Source organism: Canis lupus, chromosome 3, assembly GCF_048164855.1.
Source record: "Canis lupus baileyi chromosome 3, mCanLup2.hap1, whole genome shotgun sequence".
Classification (NCBI taxonomy): Eukaryota; Metazoa; Chordata; class Mammalia; order Carnivora; family Canidae; genus Canis; species Canis lupus.
The window spans coordinates 88,861,002-88,867,309 of NC_132840.1; the positions used below are offsets into that span (position 1 = coordinate 88,861,002).

A 6,308-nucleotide genomic window follows, 5' to 3' on the forward strand; every position below is an offset into this window, starting at 1 on the left:
CGTGCTGCCAAGAATCCATAAAGTGCCGTGTGTCCCGAGGCCCCAGGGAGGCCCTCGCAGGGCTCAGCTGAGACCCAGGAAGTAGAGCTCTTACCCTCCAGGCCTTCGATGGGGGGCTGGGGAGCTGGGGAGCAGGCCGGGGGTGGGGGGGCCTGCGATGGCTGCCACCGAGTGGGCCTAACTATCCACCAGGCCCGGCCGGCAGGGAGAGGGCCCGGGGGCGGTGGCCTGTCGAGGTGGGAGCGGGTCACCCCGGGCAGGTGCTACGGTGGTTGGGAGCCCCGCGGGTGTGGACGGTCGGTGCGGTCCAGGCCGCCCAAAGGCCCCTGACCCGGGCTGGCTGTGCCAGTGAAGCCAGGGGATCCCGGGAGCTCGCCAAGGACCCGGCGCCCGTGTGCCTGAGTACACGCGTACTCGTGCCTGCGCGTGTGTTCGTGCCAATGTGCAAACATCTTCTTGTGTGCATATGTGTCGTGTGTGCACCTGGGGCACGGAAGGTATGGGGTGGAAACTGAGGCACCTGCTCTCGAAGGTCCCCCTGGGGAGGGTCCTCCTGCAGGGCGGAGTCCGCCCTCTAAGTCGGGGGGCGGGAGCAGCAGGGTGCAGACTTGGTAACACAAACCCGAAGGCGCCCGCCTGAGCCCAGCTGTAGACTACTCAGGGCCCGACGCTGAGCCCCACTCGGTTTTCTCTCGACTTATCCTTTGCCTGGTTTTGAAGTTTGTTGGTGGTCGTTGTGTTGTTGTTGAGTTGTAGGAGTTCTTTTTATGTTCTGGATATTAATCGCTTTCAGACGTATGATTGGCAAATATTTTTTCCCATTCTGTAGGTTGTTTTCTTCATTTTGAGTCTCCTTTGATGCACAAAGGTTTTTTTTTTTTTTCTTTTAAGATTTATGTCTTTGAAAGAGAGAGAGAGAGAGAAAGAGAGCATGGGGTCAGGGTGAGCAGAGGGACACAGACTGAGGAACTCAAGTAGGACCTCATCACGCGGAGCCTGAAGCCTGATGTGGGGCTCAGTCCCCGGACAGATCGTTACCTGAGCCCAAACCGAGTCAGATGCTGAACTGATGGTGTCACCCAGGCGCCCCCATGCACAAAGGTTCTTATTTCTGATAAAGCCCAATTTATCTATTTTCCTTCATTGCTTTTGCTCGTGGTGTCCCATCCATGAAGTCGTTGCCAAATTTAATGTCACGACACTTTTCTCCTGTTTCCTGAAAGTTTTATACTTTTAGCTCTTAGATTCAGGTTTTTGGTCTATTTTGAGCTAATTTATGTACATGACATAAAGTAGGGGTCTGACTTCATTCTTTGCCGTGTAGGTACCCTGTTATCACAGTACATTTGTTGAAAAGGCTGTTCCATATCCCAGTTGAATGGCCGTGGCATCCTTGCTGAAAATCCTTCGGCCACGAGCACGGAGGCTTATTTCGTGGCTCTGCTCCGCGCACTCGGCCCACGCATCTGTCTTCATGCCCGTCCAGCACTTCTTTGGTTATTGCAGCGTTGTAGTAAACTTGAAACCAGCAAATGTGAGTTCTTCAACTTTGTTCTTCTTTTTAAATATTATTTTGGCTTCTTTGGGTCCCATGACAGTCTAAGAATTTTAGGATGTTTATGTTTCTGCAAAAAATGATATTGGGATTTTTTTTTAAGGATTTTATTTAATCATGAGAGGCTCAGAGAGAGAGAGGCAGAGACACCAGCAGGCTCCCCACAAGGAGCCGGACGTGAGACTCGATCCCGGATCCCGGGATCACACCCTGAGCCGAAGGCAGATGCTCAACCGCGGAGCTACCCAGGCGTCCGGATATTGGGATTTTTAGGGATTGCATTAAAATCCATCGATCACGTTGGGTAGTATTGACATCTTGGCATTTTCTGATTCATAAACACGGCTTCTTTCCATTTATTTATATCTTCTTTAATGTCTTTCAGGGATATTTTATAGCTGCCTGTGTACAAGTCTTTTACTTCATTGGCTAAGTTTATTCTGAAATATTTTAGTATCAGTAGTACTATTTGTTGTCTTGGGATCTTTTGCTGAAAACCAGACATTTGGAAAACCGTGGCATCTCCCAGTCTTTGCAGACTGGCTCAGAGCTGGGGCTGATGGGCTAGATATGCTCCCAGCCAGGGATCAGCTGAGTAGAAAAGCTTCAGGTCTTCTTAGGTCGTTTCCGAGCAGGGGAATGGCTGTCTGTGGACGTCTTGATCTCCCAGGGAGGCCCGTGCCAATGACTCTGCATCTTCCGCAGGCTGCTGCAGGCCTCCACCTGTGTTCCCTTGCTCCAGGTGCCTGACGGTCTAGTCTCCCTGCAGCTTTCGTGGGTGGGGCCAGATGACCTTCCTGTCCGCAGATGAGGCAGGCCTCCAACCGTCCGTCTGTCCGTCCGGCAGCCTCCAGGCAGGTTAGAACATTGCAGGTGACGCTGGAGGGCGGGAACTGGGATCTGGGCTGTGGTGCCTCCAGAGGGGACCAGGCGCCAGGGCAAGGGGGGTGTGGGGGAAAACATCACGATATTTGCTACCATTTGTAATGTGTGTTTCTTAAAAACATTCTCTTGATTAGATGTTTACTTGCTCGCTGGACCCTCTGTTTTTCAGAGCCCCTATAAGATCAGTTCAGCCAATTGCTTTGTTTGCTTGTTTTATGTGTTTGTTTTTTGATGTTTGGGAGGAGGAGACAGGGAGGGGGAGAAACAGGGCTCGCAGCTTCCTCATCCACCTTTGGTGATGCTCTTCTCTCAAGACTTTTTATATCTTGCCTACCTTCGAATTTTTCTTTTGTCTTTTTTTCAGACCATTTGGCACAACGATATTTTTCTCTTTTTAGGTATCTCTTTTTACTTTTTGGAAGTCAATTTGTATTTAAATCTGCTTTCCGGGGCAGCCTGGGTGGCTCAGTGGTTTGGCGCCGCCTTCAGCCCGGGATGTGATCCTGGAGACCCGGGATGGAGACCCACGTCGGGCTCCCTGCATGGAGCCTGCTTCTCCTTCTGCCTGTGTCTCTGCCTCTCTGTATCTCTCATGAATAAATAAATAAATGGAATCTTTAAAAAATCAATCAATCAATCTGCTTTCCGTATAATATTAACCTGAAGGATTTGATGTTCTATAGCCATGGGATTAAAGATAGCTGTAAGGGATCCACATAAACAGAAAAGTCACATTAATGTCTATTTATAATTCTATTTGCAGTTTAGAGGATGTGTAGGGAATTGTAGGATTCAAATATCTCCTTGAACAGAGTTGTCTGTGTATTAGGCAAACTAAGGCAATATTTTTTCTTTCACTGTCTTTCTAGTCATAGTATCTACAAATGTTCTTCTCTCTCAGCTCCTATATCTTAGAGAACACAAGTCCTTCTGGTTCTTCTGGTACGAGAGCCATGAGTTATTTCTATAGCTCACTTGCTAGTTAAGGCTACTAACTGGCTACTAACCAGCTGTCTATTGAATGTTTTCTAAATCTGACATTTTATATTTGGATTTATTTGGTAATCAAGTAATCTATCGCTGTGTCACTTGTTCAAGGAACTCTATCTTACATTATCATATTTAACTTTTACCCAATTATTTCATTTGCTACCACTGCTTCCAGATTGTTAGCTGTATGGTTGGGGTAGCCTTTCCTGTCTTCTTCATGTCTGCATCCCCGTCACTAAGAAGCAACCACATGGTAAGTTTTTTCAATAAATTATCTAGCATGAGGGAGCTCAATCAATGAATAAATAAATGTGTCACAACTTCTTAATTGGGGAAATGAAGGACTTACTACAATTCACTTCTAAGTTCTCGTAGTTTAGAGCACATACAACAACATTACACCTTACGTAAGAGAAGAAGGATTCACAAAGATTTGTATATGAAAAGAAGCACAAAGATAGAAGTGTTTCCCCTATGGGATCTGCTTGCCATGGGATAGGATTGCTGTGGAGGGAGAGACAAAAGCACAGTGGGAAAGGGATGGGATTTATGTAGCCTGGAAGTGTGTGGGAGGGATGTCAGAAAAAGCTTCAAGCCAAGAGGACAGTCCTGTTGTTCTTAAAAAATGAGTTGAAATGCACTGGGTGGATGGTGAAGGTAGGCAATTCAAGTTGATTTATCTGAGGAACAGGGAACATAAGAAGCAAAAAGCATGGGTTGAGCAAACTAACAAAGCTTCATGTCCTCTGCTTACCGGTTGGGCTGGATTCTGTAGGTTGAGGCTGTCCTCAATGGCGTTTATTAGAGGATGACTTGCAGTTTGGAGAGATCAGATTCCTAGTTGTGTAAAGGATGAATGGGGTGAGGCCAGAGTCAGGGAGACCCCCTGCTACCGAAAGCAACCATCCAGGTGAGAAACCATAAAGGCCTAAACTTTGCAGATGGAGTGAAAACAGAGAAGGAGATGCAGCAGCTCAAATGCGCTTCCTTTGGCTTATTTTCCCTCACAGCCAGAACCAAAATTGGCATATGTTTAAAAGAAGATGTTGAATTGGCTCATATTTCTCCTATTTAGGCCAAGATGAACTTTCAGAAGCAAAAAGTCTTGAATTTATGTGGAATCGCTTCTTGGCTGGGAAAGATACATTTCTTATACCTCGAAGGAGAGGAAGGAGAGGTGGCCATGCCCCATGCTGTACCGCGTGGTTCAGTTATTAGAGACCACTGGGTTGGCTGTATCCTCATGCCCAGCCCTCCATTTACAGGGTCACCAGTGTCTTGGCTGCCCCACCTTCCTGTGCTCCTGGGATTATCTAAAAGGGAGCACGTCGGGTGTGGAGGGGCTGTGACATATCTTGGTTGTGTGGTATATGGTTTGTGCTGGCATAATTGGAGGCAGGTAGACATTTATCATTTTGGAGGTGATGAAATTGAGAATCCGAGAGATGGACAACCATCTCAGGATTACACAACTAGTATACAATGGAGACGAGCTAAGGCTGGCGATGGAAAACTGGACAGTCCTGAGTCACAGAGTTTCAAAATCTAATATAGGACCAGTTGGCCATAAAAGGGGGATGAACTCATCCTCAGACCCTCCCATGGACCTGCCTCCTAGTGATCAAAATTTAGCTTCTTCTTGGAAATGTATATCATTACGTTGCAACTTGCAGAAACTTTAATAAAGTTATATTAGTGAAGAGTTTTATTAATTTTTATCTTTAAGATATTTTTGATGGACGTTTTTGAGCATACTCTAAAGAAAAAGTAATTGTCCATCTAATCCCCACACAGAGCATTTCATTACTGAGCTTGGAGAAATATCCATCAGTGACCAGTCTTGTGTCATTTACCCATTCCCCATTTTGATAGTTTGTTGCTACGCCTCTCAACCATTTTACACATCCATAACCATGTTAGGCACAAGTAAACAGCATAAAGATTGAGTCCAGATACTCAAGAGTGACTATCCTTGGGGTTTCAGATGCCTTTGCCAACCTTTTGGGTGGCTGGAGGGATCAATAACTAGGCCTCGCATCCTCAGAAAACAAAGCACTTAGCACTAAGCTTTGGTATAAGTCTCCAAGGGTGGGCAGCTGTGCCTTGGGATGCAGAAGCAGAACAGAAACCACAACAACAACAGAAAAAGAAAAGTATATGTATTAATGACCAAGGGAATCTCAGGAAATAGCTCTGGCTTTAAAATGGTTTAAAAATATTAAAATGGTTTTAAAATAATTTGTTAAAAGGATTTTATTTTTAAGTAATCTTTACACCTAGTGTGGGGCTTGAACTCACAACCTTGAGATGGAGTCACATCCCTACCAACTGAGCTAGCCAGATGCCTCAATGATAATACTTTTAAGTGAATTATTTCCTGATTAAGAAAAACAGGGCAGCCCGGGTGGCTCAGCGGTTTAGAGCCCGCCTGCAGCCCAGGGGCTGATCCTGGAGACCCGGGATCGAGTCCCATGTCGGACTGCCTGCTTGGAGCCTGCTTCTCCCTCTGCCTGTGTCTCTGCCTCTCTCTCTCTGTGTCTCATGAATAAATAAATAAAATCTTAAAAAAGAAAAACAACTCTGTTCTTAGAGTCAAAAAGCTTAACTTTGAGTATGTCCTCTGGCACTACTTTTCTCTTAAATTCTGTGCACTTCAGGTCTCTCTCCTCCATATATTAGTCATTCAGCAAATACTCACTGGGCATCTCTTATGTGTCAGACACTGTGCTGGGCTTGGAAATAGTTTTTTTCACTAGATACTATGGAAAGTAAATAGCCCCTACATTTGGGCGGTTTATGATCTTATGGGTATATAATGTGTATACATGGGTGACGATGATAACACTGCCAGAAAGAAAAGCTCCACAGAAGAGTTAAA

General features: G+C 45.9%; 1 long non-coding RNA gene across 1 annotated transcript; it reads left to right on the forward strand.

The window, feature by feature from the left end:
- Nucleotides 1-215: 215 nt before the first annotated feature.
- LOC140625733 (uncharacterized) lies at nucleotides 216-5,950 on the forward strand. Its single transcript, XR_012025064.1, has 3 exons — nucleotides 216-1,101; nucleotides 1,325-1,534; nucleotides 3,606-5,950. It is a non-coding gene; the product is annotated as an uncharacterized lncRNA (long non-coding RNA).
- Nucleotides 5,951-6,308: the final 358 nt, after the last annotated feature.